Here is a 21,096-nt window from a genome sequence, read left to right on the forward strand (position 1 = left end):
GGGGGGGTTCCCGTGGACAAATTGTAATGGTTACAAGTAAATTTATTACTTCAAAAAGTAATCATATTACTCTTGTGATTACTGCCTAATAAAAGTAATCAACTGAATACAAAATTACTCCAAAATTAATCGATTACAAGTAATTTGATTACTTGTATTCGATTACGTACGGTACAACTCTGCTCCAAACCCGTCGCGAAGGAAGCTCCTTTTCCTATTCTTACCGGATTAGGAAGAAAAAAACACGGTTAGAGAACGCCTAATTTCGCTGCCTGGTTTTACTTGGGAAAAATGCCTGTCTCAGTTTTTCGGGTATTTCGTGTTTCGAGATTTTTCGCACAATACAATTTCCGAATTGCATGTAGATTGTTGATATCGCCAGTAGAAAAGCGAAATATGCCATACATTTATTTCGTAGTGTTATGTCATAAATTAAAATGTTGCGAAATAATCTGCCACAAGTCGGAATGGCGTTGCGTCCTAATAGCGGCCCCTCAGAGCCTACTTTTCATTCCAACGAAGCAGTGCTTTGAAAAATAAAGCTACTCAGTATAAAAATTAAGTCTCTAAACTCCTTGTGAGAAAAAAAGAAACGACATTCACCATTTCGCGATGCAATCAACAGCCATTAAAGTCCCAGCTTTTTTTATTTTTTTTCCAGAGCACCGGATTTGGTTTTATTTCAACGCTCACCTTGATTTCTAAATAAGTGTGCGATTTCTGAATTGCACGGAAGCAGAACTATATGCTGTACTGTCAAAATGCCAAAAAATAAACTACCACAAGTTTAGATAGTGCTGTGTCTTATATGCGTACTGCTCAAAGCGTAGTTCCATTGTCCGAAAACTATGTAAAAAAAAGGTTTTAACCAGCTTTAATAATTGCATGCTCCGATTAATCACTTCACAAAACCGAATCGCCACTAAGGCTCGGCATATTTTACCGAGAACCTCATTTGTTGTTTTTTTGTGTTCGCCCGGACGAGACACCACCTCCGGAAATCACTCAAATAAGTAAACGCTGCGGCACCAAGTAACAGCGTCAAAAGGCGCTGGGCGCTTTTTGGGACTTGTGGGTGTCTTTCTTACGAGATCACAAGTAAAGAACTTCTCTTTCTTCGAAGAAAGCCAATTTTATGTCAAGCGAAACTGAGATAAAGTGGAATGTTTTAGTATCAGTACAGCTATGAGCCATGTACCGCGGTATCCTCCGCAGTGTTTTTTTTTTTTCTTGCATCATATGATTAATTTTTGTTTAAAAATATGAGATCGACGCACCGATAGATATAGTCTGAATTTAAGCCAAAATTAGCTAATTTTCGGTTTTGGCTTGTTTTGGGCCGGCTTCCTTTGTGCGCTGGGGACAACTCCAATGAAACTTGAGGAAGAAAACGAGAAAGAACCGTTGTTCGTCCTTTCTCGTTTTCTTCCATCCTATACCAATCCGCTCGTTCTGTCCTTCCCGATAGCGCTACTCTCGAAGTTCACTGGCTCGTAGCTAGCTGGGGTAGGCGTCGTTGTATTGCGTTCCGAGGAGTCTGGACCTTCTTTGTGTTTTTCCGGTTTGTCTTTAGGGAGAAAAAGAAGAAAGGAGAAGGGGGGGGAGGGGGGTTCTAAGTCTGTGCCTCAGTTATCGCCGAGCAAAACAATATTAAAAAAATAACCCCAAAGCAAAAACAAACAAAAAAAAAACGGGAAACGCGTAGGGTTTCAGGGCATTTAATCGAACGCCGTTTCATCAAAAAATGGTCGTCCCGCACCGAATATTTGGATTGCAACAATTCGCCGGTATTTTGAAACAAAAAATCCTAATAGCGGAAAAAAACAAACAAAAACGTTTCTAACCCATATATATATATATCGGCCTCCCGCCACCCATGCCCGTTATATATATATATATAAATTATATATATATATATATATATGTATATATATATATATATATATATATATATATATATATATATATATATATATATATATATATATACAGGGTGTTTTTTTAGCTGCACCAAATTTTCAAAAAAAGAAAAGCTGCGTTAGGACACTTTTAGTTATGCCATTAGCATGACCTAGCGCCCACTAGGAGCCAAGTATTTTGTGCAACTAGGCGTCTAATTAACGGAAATTTCTTAATTAAATTTTTAATTATTGTTTTAAAAGGGCCTATTGCTTTTACGAAATTGAAGCCCAACCTTAATATGCTCCAACCCCACAGCGAAGTAAGGGCACAAAACAATTTCTGCGCGCGTTTCTGGCTAAATTATTTCATTCCCGCAGACTCTTTCAAACCGAAACTGACCAGAGCAAGAATCTCAATGACATCGATATCTTCGCCCTCGCTTGGCGTCACAGCAGTGACGTGACCTGTGATGAAGGCATAACCGTCAGCGCTTGTGCAATACGTTGCTCTCTCCTTAGTGTTTTGCTTACCGCGGCAGGTGTATTGAGGTGTCTGCGGTCGGCGTCAACTGTGCTGTGTCATATCCCTCTCTTGACCTACGGGCGACGCGACGATTTTGTTGGTACGGTAAATGCTGTTGCATGCATTACCAACGGCCGGCAACGTTAGACGAGCTTCCTGCGTTTTATTTGGAAAAAATATTTTTTCAATGCTGGAGCCTTCTGCTACCTATTATTTGCCACTGCTGCTTTATTTCTAAGTTCTTGCTTTTTGAAGCATTAAACTAGCCAGTTTTTTTTTTGTTTGTTTTTTAAGAACAAAGTAATCATGCTTGAGTAATATCACTCGTTGGCCCCTGTGGCAGTTAAACTATTGCAGCGTGTAACAAAATAATCTTTCCTTGTTTAATGTTTTATGAGCTCTTAATATATACGGAAGGAGCCGTGCACCGGCGTCCTGGCTCACGTTATGGTAGTCATGTGCTGTGCGCGGCACAGTGTGGATACGGCATTGGCGCTTTTTCAAGTGTAGCTCAAACAGGGCACCGTTGAGAACTAAGTTTTACTGCCTCACTTAGAGCCCCAAATAATACTGAAAAAATAAACAGAGGGATGGACAGAACAACGCATCTTTCGTGCTTTCGTGCCTCTGTCCGTCCGGCTCTCTGTTTATTCCACTGTCCGTCCCTCTGCTTATTATTTCAGTATTATTTAGTTTACCAACACGCTGACGTCTTACGCAGAGCTGCAAATTAGCACTTTTCAGAGTACCAGTATTTTTTCCGGAAACCGTTTAGTTCGTCGAGAAAAGCAGGCAGAAATATGGCTTAGTGCATTTTGGTATTTAAAAAAAAGTACAGCTTTGCAGTCAAAGTAATTTGGGCATGTGATAAGCCACCTAGCGTCTGCCGCCGCCTGGACACTTTATGAAGTTGGAAACAGTTGCGTTCAAAGCAACTGCTCGAATTGGAGTCCATCTACGGAAACGCACATCATCAGTCGGCTCCGCATGGAACACAACACGCGCTCTAGCATTTCAGGCTAAACTGCGGCACAGGCGGCGACGATTCTTTGTTTCAGGTTGTCCACGCTTGTAAGTTTCGTGGCGTAGACTTCATTCTTCACATAGCCCCAAAGAAAAAAATATAACGGGCTCAGACCTGGCGATCGTGCCGGCCACAGAACTAGACCACTGCGTTCAATCCACTGCTCTGGAAAAGTTCCGTGTAGACATCGAACAGCACGCGAAGAAGAATGCGTTGAAGCCCCGCCCTGTTGAAACCACGTCTCCTTCAGCACGCTGAGAGGCAGACCGGCAATAAACTCTTCCACGACTTCCTCAAGGATTCTCTCCGTGTACAGTTTTCCGTTCAGTGTGCCGTCAAAGAAATATGGGCCAATGATTTTATCATTAAATATTCCCCACCATATGTTAATATACCATCTCACTTGATTTTTGTGCTCATGGAGCCAACGAGGATTTACGCTTGCCCAGTAATGGGCATTGTGGAGGTTCACCGTTGAATTTCTGCAGAATTGAGCCTCATCACTCTAAACAATTTTTTTCAAGAATCCAGGATCCCGGTCCATTTCAATCAGGGCCCAGTTGCAAAAGTCCAGTCGTCGTTGGAAGTCACTGCCATGTAGCTCTTGGTGCAGGCTAACGTGAAACGGATGCATGCGATGCTTCACAAGCACTTTCCACACTGTTGGGATTGTTGTCCCAAAAGACCTCGCGATTTCGCGCACGCTTGCTTCAGGCTTAGCTGTTACGTACGTGAGAACGTCAGTCTCGAATTCGCGGCTAAGGACATATTTTGTCTGTCCTCGCCTACTCACCACCGTGCCACTTGATGCAAACTTGTTGAAAACGCGTATGAAGAAAGTGGGGGCAGGAACGAAACGAACTGGGAGCTGAGCAGCATAAAGTTGCACAGCATGACGAGCATTCTTTTGCATAGTTAAATATGCGATCACCATGTCTGTTTTTTTTTTTTCAACCGAAAGCCTTGTCGCAATGAGCGAAGCCATTGAGATGTGTTTCCTGCCACTGTCAGAGAAAGGAAGGCACAGTACTATGAATCACATAGCGCCTGTGTTATTTGTAGCCTTCGTCCTTCCAAAGATATGTGTGCAAACCTGTGTCTTTTACAACAGAGGAGCAAGTGACGCAGCGCTCGTCGCTTTGTAGCATCATTGGCACAAGTCTTCAGAGCAGCTTTTATGATATCAACGAAAGGAAAGGGTAGCGTCACGATGCCCGCTGGGACAGCGTGATTTACACCTGCCGCGTTAAGCAAATCACTAAGGAGAGAGCAACGTATTGCAATAGCGCTGACAGCAGTGCGTGCATCACAGGTACGTCACTGCTGTGATGCCGAGCGACGGCGAAGATATCGACGCCATTCACGCTCTTGTTCTATTTAGTGTCGGTTTGAAAGAGCATGCGGGAATGAAATAATTTAGCCAGAAACGCGCGCAGAAATTTTTTGTGCCTTTATTTCGCTGTGGTGTTGGAGCATATTAAAGGGATACTTCAACGAAATTTGAAATATTCCCGTCGTGTTCAAAAATAGGTTGAATATGATCCACATTATCCGTAACTGACAATCGCACGTTTGTATTTTGAGCCTGGTGGCTGTATTTTTCGTTATAAACGGCCCACTCTGGCAAGCGCTCGGAGAAGGCCCGGCGGAGACCACGTGACATCCAACGCAATCGTGACGTATGTCGTCTCAAGACGAGCAAATCCACGGCGAGGTTGACGTCGAGAGGATGGCCTAGTCGTTCCAGCCACCGAAGCGGCTGCTTTTGTACAAATTTTGAGTGACGGGTTAATCTTCTATAATCTTGTATGGGGACAATAGCGACTTCTGCGACACACAAAAGTCATTCTCGGGAAGAGGGGAGTTCCTCCTGCCCCTCTTCTCTCGTCGTGGCCGGATTCGAGACAACCTCCGTCACTAGCTGCCAAGGTTCCTAGACGGGCATTACAAGCGAGGCGTTAGCAACATCCACCAGGTGCTCTTTGCTAATCGTTTAATTCGTTTTAAAATTCCTTTACGTGACTTTTTTAACGAGATATTGGTATGTTCGATTTGATGGTGCTTTTTTGAACACATATAGACCAAAAAATGAGCGCCGAAATTTCGTTGTAGTATCCCTTTAAGGTTGGGCCTCAATTTCGTAAATGCAATAGGCCCTCTAAAAACAACAATTTAAAAGTTAATTAAGAGATATCCGTTAATTAACCACCTAGTTGCCAAAAATACTTTGTTCCTAGTGGGCACCAGGTCGGGTATGCTAATGGCGCAACTAAAAGTGCCCTAACGCAGCTTTTTGTAACCTTGGACTAGGGACGTGCTCCCACTGCGATCGCCAAATCCCGACTAAGCCAGAGAGGAGGAGCCCCACCTTTATATGTGAGAACCTCCTCTCCCCCGCCGCCATGCCCTCAGCCAATTGCAGAAGCAAGTGGGCGGAATGTGTGAGGAAGGCGTGAGGGCATGTCGGCGGGGTTGAGATCCGTCGGAATCCACCTGGCGCGCAGATTGTCCTTTATTGTTACAAACGAAAAAGCAACACAAAGTTCCCACGGCAGAGACCGTATATGTCCTGCGGTGACGCCCTTCCTGAGGGCGAGATTGTCCGTATGGATCAGTGTCGACGGTGGTGCCAGAAGAGCAGCAAGAAGCCAGGCGAGGGCTTCTCTCAAGATCTTCCGGCTGGGACGAGTGATGATGGCGAGGACAGCACTTGGCGTAACCACACGGAGTCCAGTCGACGAAGCATCGGCGTACATGGTGCGCACAGGGGATGGAGGAACTAACGGCACCACATGAGGAAGCTCGAATAAGCAACAGGGTTCTAGAACTTACCAGAACGTGACATTAGAGAAATAATAAATGAGTCTATCCGTGGCCAGGCATCGAACCTCGGCCATTGGCAAAGAGCAAAGTGCGAACTTACCTGAGGAAAATGTAAAGAAATAAAAAGGCTTAGCTCCTGTGGAAACGCAGCAAAACAACCGGTCTTCAAACAATACGGCGCCGTTTCGCAGGGGGGACAAGAGATGGCGCTAGCGGTCGCGACGCCAACTGCCGCCAACGAACTAGCATACGGTGCCGAGAGGCGGCGTCATTAGCAGACGATCTATTCGAGTCAAAAGCGGCGCGCGATCTGCTGGCGGCGACAGTCGCAGAAACAAAAACAGGCGCGGTAACAATAAGGAACTGAAAAGCAGACGACATAAGTACCACCAAAAAAAACAGTCAGAATAACCCAACAAACCAATTTTTTAAATCGAGTGTGCGTCCATTCAATGTGTTTTATTAGTAAAAGTGATAAAATAATGCATTGGCAACTGATATCAAAAAGCCTCGCGCCTCTTTTGAGTCGAAAACATCACGTGCTACTTGACGCCTGCTCTTGGCGCCGCATGCTCGTTCGTTGGCGGCAGTTGGCGTCGCGACCGCTTGCGCAATCTCTTGTCTCCCGTGCGAAACGGCGATGTATTGTGTGAATACCGCTGGCTTCGCTGCGTTTTCATAGGATTTAAGCCTTTTTCTCTCTTTACTTTTTGCCCAGTTAAGTTCGTTCTTTGAAAATTTTACACAAAAAAAATGCACCATCTGTGGGCAAGGCTGCCCAAAATCGTAGCGCGATAGGCTAACAAACCAAATTTTGCGATTGATCTAAAGAGCCTGCCGGCTACTTGGACACCCGGTAGATTAAGCTGCTGTCGTGTGGAGACGATATTGCTTTATTTTGTAAAGGCAAGGAAAGTACAGCAGAAGCCGCGAGGAAGGCTAAAACATTGTGTGAACTAACATGTGCTGGGATCAATAGACCTATTGCTATATTACCCAATCATCAGGGAGAATGCAGGGATTGGTGTTCCACGCGCCGCGGGTGCTGGCTTCAGCAGTAGCAACATTTCTAAAGCAAATACCTAAAACAATTGGCATTTTGCACGCGTGTTCACCAACGCTTTATTTTGGTTATTTACTTCGAATCCTTTATAAGGGGAAGGCGTGCGCGTGTGGCGCGTGGAACACCAATCCCTGCATTCTCCTTCATGCTTGAACAATATTGCAAATGGTTTATTGGGTCCTTGTCATGGCACTTTCGCCATGAAACCTGATATTTTCGAAGGTACTCCTTTTGCGTCAACTCCATCCCCGTACTTAGGAGTTCCGCTGCGGCGCTATAAGAAATCAAATCTGTACTGTGAATCTGTTGTTCACGACACGCTCGAGAAGACTAGTAAGTGGGGCTGGTGGGAGTTATATATATTTTCACGAGCCACTGTTTCAAATGTTTTTTTTTTTTAATTTCTACATTCTAATATGTGCTTAAAATTTTGGCGTGCGCCAGAATTAATGTGCGGAAGCTGCATCGTGTCTTTGCTGTTTTTATCTGGGGTTCCGGATGGGAATGAGTTTGCTGTGATAATCTGTTTCAGCACGTCAGCAAAGCCGGGCTTTAATTATCGCATGTCTTTGTCAGGCTAGTCCTTGCATGTTTTATATTTCTCTGGGATCAAACCACTCCTTTTCTTCATGCCATAATATATACCAGGTTATCGGAAGAGATTCCTTCGTTTGATGTTTCTTCGAGCTGTCGTAAGCAAGGCAAGATTCGTAGCTATCTTCGTGAAGTGGTTGACGCGTTTCATTTCCTGTCTATGCGTTTCTCTACAGTATATCAAGTGTCAAACGAAAGCCTTTAGCAAGATAAAGTATTCAAACCATTTCCTTCTGTTCTCATTTACCCTTTAGTGTTCCTTGCAGGCCAAGGGCATGATATATTATCACTTGTCAAAACAAATGTCAATTCCACCTTTTATAAAGACTTTTTTTTTCCTTCGAACAACACACGGGTGCACTTCCCGTGAAAACTTCGCTGCATGAGAAATATATGTTTGTTTTTTTGGTGTTTACTGTTTTCCATGCAGAGCACCGGAGACAATGCAGTATCTAGTTTCAGATTGCTGGGACGCTTTCCTGTTCTGGAATGCCCTCAAACAAACTATTAAAAAAATTGCAGCCTTTCCCATCTGGTGAAGAATGAAGACCAGCGAAGCTGTAGGCTTGTCCCGTGTGTTTCTTTTTTGTTCTCGTCTGTTTTGCGTGCTGTTTCCTGCGAGGAATTCCTACCAACTCGCCCAACTATCCGTTCATCTATGATAGCTGGAAAGGTTGCCGCCATCTGTGAGTGACGGCGGTAACCAGACTGATTTTCCGCTGTTGCTCATAGATAGCGTTAGCTGTCCAGAGGTTTCTCTAGTATTGTGTCGACATTTGTTTAGTGTTGGACACGAAACTGGGGAACTATCCCTTAACAGCTCAGCTGTAAAAAAAAACTTGCCGATAACACCTCACGGAATTCGGTTCCTTCCCGTAGAAAAACACGCTGAACTTCCTGTTTATTTTGTCATGATCCTCGCCCTCCAAGCAATATGGCGTTGCAGAATGGCTGTGCGCAACGCTGAAGTGTATGCGTGCCCTGTAAGAATGTATTTTATAGAACCTGAATGCTGTGTAAACGCTGCGTAAGCAACATTGCTTTTCCCATCTGAGTAAGTATTTATACTGGATGTTCTGGAGCAACGAAAGGAATTTTAAAGTGTATGTGCGCATAGTTTTTTTCGCGCACGACTTTACCTTTAGAAATATGTTAAATTGTCAAAGCATGCAATACAAAAAAAAAAAAAAAAGTCGTGATAGGGTGGTCCATGTTACCAGGCTCGATCTGAAATGGACCGTAAAAATCGACGCCTGCACGTAGCAATCTAAACTTTTCGTCAAAGGTGTATTTCACAAGTCGGTATTTTCTTGTAAAATTACCATGCGTAGTTCTTTTTTTGTAAAAAATAAGGCCAAGAAAGTTGCCAGGGTCTACGGCGGGCAGCGACGTAGACGACAGGGGTTCAGTAGCGGGTGTCTTTGGCGTTCGTATTGATAGATGCCTCTACCTTCTTTCGCGACGGCTCGCGACCACCATGGTATATTAAAATGAGCATGATCTCCTTGAAATATACCTTTGGTTAAAACATAAATGGGGACAATAAAAGCAAAACTTAAAGTAAAAAAAAAGCGTGTCTGCATAACGGCGGCGCTTTTTCTGCTAACCGATTTCGCCCGCGCGTCGTCTGCTTTCCTTCGCTGGTCGGCTGCACCTTCAGACGCTGCTCCTGACGCCATCTATCAATAGGAACGCCAAACACACCCGGCTACTGGACTTGGTCGTCTTCGTCGCCGCCCGCCGTAGACCCTGGCAAGTCTCTTGGCCCTATTTTTTACTAAAAGAGAACTACGCTTTGTTATTTTACAAGAACAAACCGACCTCTGAAATGCATCTTTGACGAAAAGTTTTGATGGTTACGTGCAGGCGTCGATTTTTACGGTCCATTTTAGATCGAGCCTGGTGACTAGAACCACACTATATATATATATATATATATATATATATATATACAGAGAGAGAGAGAGAGAGAGAGAGAGAGCGAGAGAGAAAGAGAGAAACGGTAGCGCAAGAGTGTGGTTCTCATTTGAACCCGTTCGCATTTCTACCTTCTCGTTTTTACCTTCTCATTTCAACCCCACGCGAAACAACTTTCGCGTTACTCCCTTTCTCATTTAAGCCGTTCTCAAAACAAACTTTCGGGTTTTAACCCTTATCAAAGCGACTTTTCTCATTTTAACCTTTCTCATTTCAAATATTCTCAAAACATACTTTTTGGCTTTGACCATTGTCAGACAGACTTTCTCATTTTAACCTCTCTCATTTTGAACCCAAATTAATCCAACATCATGATCTCGCAATCTTTCTGCGGTATTTATGGCGAATTCGGGTAATTAATTGCCTTCGAGCCCTTGCCTGTGGCACCGGCGACCAAAAACGCGCCAGCGGCGCATCACGTGACCCTCTCCACCCGAATGCAAAGCACAATGAACTGGCGTTTTTATTTGACTGGGTCGCGAGTGAGCTCTGTTAACTTCTTCGATTATTCTATGGTACCATGAGCACGCTGCATACGCCAACAACATAAATTACGACTCTTTGAGATGTGTGCAAACAAAAGCGGCTTCAAAAAACTTTTCAAAATATTGGCATTACCACAGTCCGTACAGCTGACAGAATATTAAAATATAAAATCAATGAAAGAGCAGATGTACAAATCAGTGTGGTGCTGCCCGCACACGCGTCAAATTTCAATAAACTTCGTTTGGATTTTCGATTAACTGTTGCCACGGAAGCTTGCCAGCGTCGCTTTCCATATTCTGTTTACTGTTAGTAGGGAGTTTTAATAGATCGTTCCCATGACTCCGATAACGATACCCAATACTCCGCCACCGCCCCCCTTGCGCATGCGCAGTATCAGGGGTTTTGGAACGATATACTAAAACTCTCTAGTACCTTTTTTGGAATCCTCAGTCTTCTCATTGCACCTAAAGTGACTGGATCCTGGGAAAGTAACGCCAAGCTCCCCGTGTGGTCGCCATCTTGGTCCGTGAAATGAGCAATTTCTCCTTCACCCTTCCGTTCTTGGTGAGCCGATCTAGATTCGCTGGTGACGGGTAGCTTTATGGAGTGGTTTTTTGTATACCGAGATATTGCTAACCACACACCGGCAAAACAAGCGTACACCTTCGTACCACCACCAGATTATGTGTCGGTGCGTGGAGGCACTGAAAAATAAGTATACTGAATTGAAATACGCAAGAAGAACAATACAATTGTAAGAGATCCATAGAGATGGGCATGAATAATAAGTTGATTGCATACAGAGTGCCAAAGACCCTTATATTCGCGAGGAACGCCTCCAGTACGATGATGCTCCATGGTAATCTTGGCGCGACTGGTTTAGAACGACCCTCTGGAAGCTTCGAAGATTTAAATGGACCAAGATGGCGATTTCCATGGCAACATAGACCGATTAGCCAATCGCCTTGCTAGGTTTGGGTCGTCTGTATGTTAGTATCCCTTTGTGTCCGGCTAGCAGGTAGGGAAGGCAATGGCGCTACTTTCCCAGGATCCAGTGACTTTAATTGCACCCACCCTCCTTGAAATTGTGATGCGTGTTCAAGTTTCAAACTGCATCACTATGCATAAATTTTTTTCAGCGGTGTAAAAACTTGTTATTACAGAATTGTACAATAAAGTGATGTATGATGCAGCCCGTCTCTCAGAGCAAACATACCTTGCTCAGGCTGGATAAATTATTCCGAAAATGTTGACTTTCTTGGAAACATAAATTAACTTTCTCTTCGTTGTTTTTGCTATCTTGTCTCAGAGCACAAAAGGGTGCCTGTCTCGATGGCTTCGTTTGCCACTCGAACCCGCTATTTGCCACATCAGCGAGCATTGTTTCGTTTGGTTCCCTATCCCGATTCGGATGTGACGGTACCGGATATAGTCTGGCAGACAAGCTGCCCGACCCCTTGGAGCTCGGGAAAACTTCTGCTGGAAAATTGCCGGTACACGCCTGAGAAGCGCAACAAAAAAGCTTGCACCCGCCAGCCTTTGACCACGCGAACGCCCTTGCCGAAAATAAGGGAAAACTGTTTTTCAGGGAAAATGACCACCCGAATTGGCCATTACAAGCAATAACACACAACTAGCACAATGATCCATCCGCTCCACACGACGACATCTTAACGACATACAGCGACAGAAGAGAAATGAAGTACCGAATCTGCGCTAGCACTTTTGAAACCACTTCACCATGTGACCACGTAGCTACGTCAACAGACTCGGGGTGGCACGCAGGCATAAAGAAAATTGTTTCATGTGCTATGCAAGAGATGGTTCCGCTTCGCTTCATCTTCAACCTTCATCCTCAACTGTTTTTCCTTCTTTCTATACCTCACTACGGTGTTCAAATGACAACAGGTTCAAATGAGAAAGGGTCGAAACGCGAAAGGTTAAAACCCGAAGGGCGTTTTGCGAATGGGTTCAGACGAGAAGGGTTCAAATGAGAATGGGTTCAAATGAGTCGGGTATGAATAAGAAAGGGTCGAAACGCGAAAGGTTAAAACGAGAAGGGCGTTTTGCGAATGGGTTCAAACGAGAAGGGTTCAAATAAGAATGCGTTGTTTTGGGATACACCCGCGCAGGATGATGAAAAGTATATACGGAAGAAAGCGCACCTGAGACGGTTGTTGGAGTTTTTAAAACATATTATTCAAAAAGTTAGTTGACGTTTCGGCCTGAGACAGGCGTTCTTCAAGTCTTGAAGAAGGCCCGCCTCAGGCCGAAACGTCATCTAACTTTTTGAATAATATGTTTAAAAAACTCCAATAACTGTCTATATATATTGTAAGAAAGAGAAAGTAGAGATAAAAAAACACCGGCTTCACTGGCCGAGCCCTGGAGAAATTCTGCCCCGCGAGCTCTAGCATGAGACACACACCGCCCGTGCAGGCGGTGCGCTGTTGTGGATGGTAATGATAGTGTGGATGTTGATGGTGATGAAGTTGCGCTGTTACAATAACCTCCCCGTAGAGGAAGATGGAGGCCTCCTGGCCGACCTTTAGGTTGGTGATGAAGTTGCGCCATGGTCGGAGCGCTGGACGAAGGGCTTCATCCGGGATACATGAAAGGTTTGTAGCGCACGGCAGCGCCGATCGGTTGACGGCGTTAGCGGGGTCACGGATTAATTGACTGGAGATGTTTGATGAAGGACAGTATATGATCCGAGATATTTGTGGAGAAGTTTCTCGGAGAGCCCTGGCGTGCGTACGGGTGTCCAAACCAAGACAAGGTCACCTGGATGGTATATTACGGAAGTGCGATCTTGGTCGTAACGCTGCTTTTGTTGTTGTCGGTTGTCATTGGTGCGAAGGCGAGCAAGTTGACGGCATTCTTCGGCTCGGCAAACTGTTTCTGCTACGAAGGAGTTTTGAAAGTTGCTGTCAGTGTACGGAAAAAGGCTGTCTATGGTGCAGGACACTTACCGACCGTAAACGAGAAAGAACGGAGAGAATCCCGTTGTCGATTGGATAGAAGTGTTGTAGGCGAAGCTGAGGAAGGGAAGAATGAAGTGCCAGTTCTTACGGTCATTGGAGTAATACATGCTAAGCCTTTGCGATAGGGTTCGATTGAACCGTTCGGTAAGAAAGTTTGTTTGCGGGTGGTACGTGGATGTGAATTGGTGAATAACCCTAGAAGCAGCAAGAACCTCTTTTACGAGAGCGGACAAAAACGCGGTTCCACGGTCGCTGAGGAGATATCGTGGCGCACCATGGCGTAAAACTATGTTTTTTTAAAAAAACTGTGCAATTTCTTGTGCAGTACCTGAGATGAGAGGAGCCATCTCGACATATTTCGTAAGGTGGTCTATGGCTACCACGATCGACCGGTGGCCAGCCGAACTTTTCGGTAGTGGTCCGTAAAGGTCGATACCGACTCGGTCGAAAGGCCTCTCGGGACAAGGTAGGGGCATCAACTGTCCATCTGACGCGTGTCGCGACGGTTTGCGGTGTTGGCAAGGAACGCACGATTGCACATACTTCTCGGTCGTTCGATACATGCCTGGCCAGAAGTAACGGGACTGGAGGCGGGCGTAGGTCTTGTAAGTGCCCAGGTGACCCGCTGTGAAATGGTCATGGAAAGTTGCGAGGACGGTATCTCGTAACTGTTTCGGGATTACAAGTAGGTGCCGCGCGCCATCAGGGAGGTAACTGCGTTTGTAGAGGAGACCATTGAGGAGGACGAAGTTGCGTATTTTTCGGAGGAACTTGGTGTCTTGAAATGGGCTAGTGAGGGTACGAATTATCTTAGCACTCCAAGGATCTCCTGTTTGGGCAGAGATGAGATTTGTTGGTGTTAGGGAACTGACGCTAGGCAAATCGTCGTCGATGTCGCCGGTACGGGAACTCAGTGGAAGAGGGCAACGAGGCAGTCCGTCGGCATCCAAGTGGTGCTTTCCACTTTTGTGAACGATTGTGAACTGATATTCTTGTAGGCGGACGATCCACCTGGCTAGACGTCCAGATAAGTTTTTCATTGAGGATAGCCAACATAGGGCATGATGGTCCGTGACAATCGTGAACGGACGACCGTGCAAATAGGGGTCTTAATCGTCCGATGGCCCATACTATTGCCAATCACTCTTGTTCAGTCACAGTGTAATTTTTTTCAGGTCTGGTTAGGGTACGACTCGCGTAAGCGATGACGTGAGAGTCACGGCTGGCGGGATGTTTTTGGAGGAGTACAGCACCCAACCCGGTTCCAATGGCATCCGTGTGAAGTTCAGTCGCTGCGTTATCGTCGAAGTGACTCAGTACCGGATCAGAAGTCAACGCGTTTCGAAGGGCGTTGAAGGATAATTCGCAATCGGTAGTCCATGTATATGGGACACGGGGAGAAAGAAGATTATGTAATGGAGAAGCAATATGTGCAAAGCCACGGATAAAACGACAGAATTAAGAACATAGACCCAAAAAGCTTTTAAGCTGCTTTATGTTTGCAGGGTGGGGAAACGAAGAGACAGCTCTAATTTTTTCAGGGTCGGGTCTTATGCCTTCGTGGGAAATAAGATGTCCTAAAACTTTGATTTGAGTCGCTGCAAAATTGCATTTCTTTGCATTGAGTTGTAGGCCCGCATTGGTGATACAAGATAAACCTTCTGACAACAGGACGAGGTGTTCTTCAAATGTGGACGAAAAAATAATAACATCAAGATAACAAAGACATGTACGCCAATTTAAGCCACGTAGGATGGAGTCGATTGTTCTTTCAAAGGTCGCCGGCGCGTTACAGAGGCCAAATGGCATGACGTTAAACTCAAATCGGCCGTCGGGTGTCACGAAGGCTGTTTTTTGTTTGTCTGATTCAGACATTGGGATCTGCCAGTATCCGGATGTTAGGCCCAACGAGGAATAATTTTTGCTCCCTGCAGAGTGTCTAGGGCGTCATCAATACGAGGCATTGGATAGCTGTCCTTTCGAGTGACGTTGTTGAGTTTTCGGTAATCTACACAAAAGCGGACCGACCCATCTTTCTTTCTAACCAAAACAACAGGGGAAGACCAGGAACTGTTGGAAGGACGTATGACATTCCGTTTCAACATTTCTGTTACCTCAGTTTATATCTTGCGCCTTTCGACAGGAGCTATACGTAAGGTCGATGCCGTATGGGGGAAGCGTCGCCGGTATCTATCGTGTGGTAAATAGAGTGAGCCCTGCCAAGAACGTCCGTCTGTGAGTCGAATGCGTGTCGGAATGACTCGATAAGAGAAAGGACACGTGCTTTTTGATCGTCAGAAAGAGCAGGTTTGATAGTAAAGTCTAATTCAGTAGTGCTGCTGCTAGCTCGTTCTTCAGCAGAATGGTCAAGGGCAGAAACATTCAAGAGGTTGAAACCTGTCGAAGGAGTGGCTATAGCAACCACCATAGACTGCGGAACTACGACGTCCAAATTTGTTACGTTTACCGCTAACACGTCGGTACCAAAAGAGCCAAAAGTTGCCATACAAGAAGGCACGACAATACCCTTTTTCCAGATAATGTCAGGCGCAGATTCTACGAGAGCATCTCCAGTGTAGGCGTATTCAGGTGCAATGGCCATAATGACAGCCATTCTTGCTGGCACCAGGGTGTCTCTGGTTATAGTGCAACGTTGACTTGGCTTTGTGTTATATGGTTCGACAAAACTCTCAGTTTCTAATGACAGCTCGGGCGTGGCACAGTCTTTAAAAGCATTGTTTGCGGCAAGAAAATCCCAGCCAAGAATAATATAATGACTGCATGAAGGCAAAATAATAAATTGAAGTGCCCCATTCAGGTACGAATTGAGAGGGGGTAGGAGAAAATGGTGCAAGGCCCTGGTTGTGCCAAGGTGACTGCACAGGCGCACGTGCGGCGACCTCGGCGTACGTTGGTCGAGGTGGTGGCAGAGGTTGCATTGCTGCCACGACTTCTGCTTGGATCATTTGCTTGAGTGAAGAGGACTCCGTAGGCTTGGCTTGAGAGGATGCTGTGATGGAGGCGATTTCTTCGTGCACAATCTCGTGAATGAGATTTCTAAGGCTCTCTGCATTGGTCGACGTTAACGCTGCAATGCTATGAGCGTCGTTGCTTGTGACTTCGGGAAAGGGGGATGTAACGCGACGTGTCTTCGCTTCTTGAAGTCGAAGGCACTCATCCGATAATTGTGTTAATGTGCTTGGTTTGATGACAAGAAGAACACGAAAGGCCTCTTCGTCGATGCCTTTGAGGAGATGTTGCAGTTTGTCCCGTTCTTGCATGTCTTTGTCAGCAAGCTTGATGAGGGACCGGACATCCTCGATATAGGAGGTGTAGGTTTCTCCTTTTTGTTGCACTCTTAGAGAAAGCTTGCGTTCAGCGACATGTTTGCGTGCTGCAGACTTGCCGAAGACTTCCAACATGCGCGTTTTGAATATGGTCCAGGTGTCGAATTCGAGCTCATGGTTAATGAACCACGTGTTGGCGACGTTTGCCAGGTAGAAAATGACGTTAGAGAGCTTTAGATGGTCGTCTCAGCGGTTGTGACGACTAACTCGTTCGAAGGAATCAATCCAGTCACTCACGTCGTCGGCTCCGACACCAGCGAAAACGCTGGGGTCGCGTTGGCGGGACGTCACAGTCAAGGCAGGTACCGGTTGAGTACCGGTTGTCTGAGTTTCGCTGGTAGCCATGGTTGCGCTGTCCGAGAAAACCACGGGGTTGGATTTGGCAGCGGCGACGGTTATGTTGCGGTGACGAAGCTCCAGGATTTCAAATGATGAGAGGGGCGGGAAGACCGTTGCCGACCTCCACCATGTGTAAGAAAGACAAAGTGGAGATAAAAACACCGGCTTTACTGGCCGAGCCCTGGAGCAATTCTGCCCCGCGGGCTCTAGCATGAGACACACTCCGCCCGTGCAGGCGGTGCGCTGTTGTGGATGGTAATGATAGTGTGGATGTTGATGGTGATGAAGTTGCGCTGTTACAATATCCTCCCCGTAGAGGAAGATGGAGGCCTCCTGGCCGACCTTTAGGTTGGTGATGAAGTTGCGCTGTTACATTATATATATATATATATATATATATATATATGATTAACGCTTGTGGGCCGGTAATTATTGAAATGCACAAGAAAGATCCTTGGGCTGAACAAAAACAAGGGAAGGTTTATTGACGTTTCCGAGAGGAGGTCTCTCTTCATCAGACTGACGATTGAGGGATCTAGGCACGATTTATCTGTAGTCCAGCAAAGTAACCAGTAACAGCAGAAACTATGTATACAGGGTGTTTTTTTTTGTTCTTACACATTGTTTAAAAAAACGTGAAAGCTACACTAAAGCGGTTTGTGCAGGTAGGTTATACGACCAGGCGGACATTATGTGGGTGGCTAATCTTTGGGACAAGTTGGCTAATTAATTAAAATTCGTTAATTAACTTTTTAATCAGTGGAAATGGACATATGGTTTCAATTAGAAACCTGCTAAGCGTCATCTAAAACCCCTTAAGGCTGCGGTCCCACGGCGGCCATGACATATGACGCTATCCGCACGTTCTCGAAATGCGATCGTGGCGTGTTCAAGCTTGGTAAAATTATGTGTTATATATCATCTTGTAGTGTACAACATTATCTTTTATCTGATGTAGGATTTGTTTTCTTGGTGAAAAAAGCTAATTCAGAGGGCACCCGCGAACATTGACCTTTTCGGCAAAACATGGTTTCGTAGTACAGTTGTACAGGGTGCACTATTGGAGCAATTTCTTTGAAATTTTAGAATGCTATAGAAGAAGAGTGCGTTCATTGTCAACGGAGGCCCTTTTTTTGTTTTTTATTTTATTTTGACAGATATTTACTTTAGAAAAATTGACTTTGCGGAAGCACTTCAGTCGCGAAGTTTTGGGCGCCTACTCGGTCATTTTATTTGAAACTTTTTATATCAGTTTGTAATTATGGTCGAAAGAGTTACACTAAATTTCATTGTAATATGGCTTAAACTTTTTTCGGAATGCTCACGTGAAAAGTGACAAAAACAGTTAATTTTGGCAAACTTCGTTTGGTAGTACAGTGGTACAGCGCTTAGGGATTGGCACACATGAATAAAATTGTAGGTCCTCAAAGGAAAACATATTCTGCTTTGCAAAGCGAGGCCCTTTTTCCAAATTTCACTTTTGATTTTCCATAAAAAAAGTTTGAATATAGGTGAAATCACGTATTTGTTGATAGTCAAAAACGAGTATTTTGACCCCTTTTGGCAGACATTTAGGCAGATATTTTTAGTACAAAATAGAGTTTACTGTCCCAGGTCCTCATTACTAGCCCACATTTTTGCTAATCGAGCCTATTTATTAAAAAAATCATAAAACATACAGAAAATACAAATTGGATGTCTGGTTGCGCCCTCTATGTGGCGGTGGCTGAAATGTGACTACGCGAGGTTCAGGAAACTTCCGAGGATGGCGCTGATTCCAGCTGTGGTTGCCAGCTTTGGAAACTGGTTGTACACTTGGCTTCTTCCGTTTCTTGCAAAATAACGTGCTGGAAAACTTGGTCGAAACTCGTGACCCTATTGAAAATCGCCCTGATGGGACTTCAGGATTTTTTTAAAGGGTGTGAAGGGGACTTCAGGAATTTCTGAGACGTTTGACGGGGGCACCGATATTTCGTGGTGGGTTCACTGGCCCCGTCAGAGGCTCTCCTGAAATGTCTAAAGTCCCCTTTACGATGCCTTGAAATGTCTGAAAGCCTGTCAAGAACTTTTCTAATGGGGTCGGGAAAACCTTCAGGCCTCTTGATATGTCTGTGTGGGCAACGGCCCAGGTGGAAAAAACACATTTCGCAGAATTAACGAACGTAGCTGCTTATTGTACGCTACGGGGGAAAAAATAAGTATTTGGAGAATGCCGATCGTGTGTGAGTACGGTCAGATTTTTATTACTGCTCTTCTATCAAATACGAGTGGGCTCCTGGACCCGTCTGTCACTGCCCGGGTGTTCGGTCGCGAAAGAGGCTACTGAGGGCGACCGCCCATGTGGAGAATTGACGAGCCGCGGGCCGAGTGGTGTTGGCCGAGGGGCGTTTTGAGGCGAACGCAATCCTGTCCGCTCGAGGCGAAATACGTGCAACCATGTACAAAAAAAAAAAAAAAGAAGGAGCCGAGAGCAGTGCGCGCTTTCCAGGAACAGGGACGCACGCGGGAGCGACTCGTTCCGGGAACCGGTCCCCCCACGGGGGACTGTCCCCAAAAAGCAATCGCCTCTCTCCGCCCGGCGATGGGGAGAGGGTGCAGGGCTGCCAGGCCAGCGGTCGGGGGGAGGAGGGTGGTGTGCGCAAGCGGGGGAGGCCATAGCCATTTTCTCTCTGCTCGTGTGCGGTTCCGGTTATCCCACGAGCCGGGATGTTTGGAGCGGACCAATTTCCTCCAGGAAGGTGAGCATGCATGTTTTGAGGGCTCGCCCCTTGGTCTGTTTTGATCCGTGCAGTTTCTTTCTTGGTACCGCAGGTGAACCATAGTTCGGCGCAGGCCGCCTTCAGCACCGCTCGAGCGCCATTGTGTTCAGCGCATTCAAGGAGATGGTGGCCGGTGTCGGCTTACTCGCTGCAAAGCCTGGCAGTCGGGGTCAGCGTCCCACCGCATGTTGTGCCTGCGCACCGGGATTGTGGCATTGTGGGTGTTGAGACAGTGGATGACGGCCGCTGTCCGGACTTGTTCCTTGCGCCTCTTCGTCCGTCCGACTTCAGACCAGCGAGCGAAAAATACGCCGAAGACTCCGGCGCGATGTCATCATGGACGAAACCGTGACTGTGCTCGGGATTTCTCAACGGCGGCGGGTGCTGCTTACGAGTTCGTGGTTTTCGCGCTAAACGTGCTTACTGAGACTGTGTATGTGTCCGTGAGGTGCACCTGCTCTGTTTTATTAGCTGAACTACCGTACATCAGGAATATACCCAGCGGCATTGTGAGTACTTTGAAAGGTATTTTTCGTTGTGATAAGGATGTCTGTTGTCCCTGTTTGATGTGATCCCTTTCGTCTACAGCTCCTTGCGCCGGGTTTGAACAAGCGTTGCTTTTTGAGTTATACTATGCATGTAAAACTAAATGTCGGCAATAAATTTTCAGTGTTTTGACCTGCATTTTTGTCTATGGTTCACAGTCATTTGGGCGTCTAAAGGGTTGATGGGCTGAAGGGCCTGACGGGTTGAAGGGCTGTGGGGCTAAAGGGTTTTTCTATGGGGTATCCTTGAAGGGTTTTTCTGTAGGGTATTTTTGAAGGGTTTTGAAGGCCTGTGAGGTCCCATAATCCTTCAAGGCTGACGGGCCCTTTAGAAATATTTTCAATAGGGGAGGTCCTTTATAACACGGTACTTTCTGCTAATATAGCTTTTAGGAAGAATTTCAGTAACTTTCATATTGTCAAACGATTCTTTTTTTTTTTTTTGCGAGGCTCCACCGGTTCAGTTTGCTGAATAAGTCGTTCACGCAATCGATATCGAAGTTTCAAATTACCGAAATGCCAGAATCGCCAGTTCCGCGTAGATACGCAGCGTGACGCACGTGCTTCTGGTGCGTGTGCACGTACGTGTTTGCTGCGTGGTTCTTCGGTTGCTGCGAGTTTTCGCGTATTTATTGCGCACTGCTTACCTCCGTCTGCCCACGCCTCTCATCCTTGTAACTACCCCTGCTCTGTTTGCCTAGCGTGAAGTTTGTGTCTGTCTTTTCGTTCGC

This window comes from Ixodes scapularis, unplaced genomic scaffold (assembly GCF_016920785.2).
Source record: "Ixodes scapularis isolate PalLabHiFi unplaced genomic scaffold, ASM1692078v2 ptg000060l_1___fragment_1__unscaffolded, whole genome shotgun sequence".
NCBI classification, from domain to species: Eukaryota; Metazoa; Arthropoda; class Arachnida; order Ixodida; family Ixodidae; genus Ixodes; species Ixodes scapularis.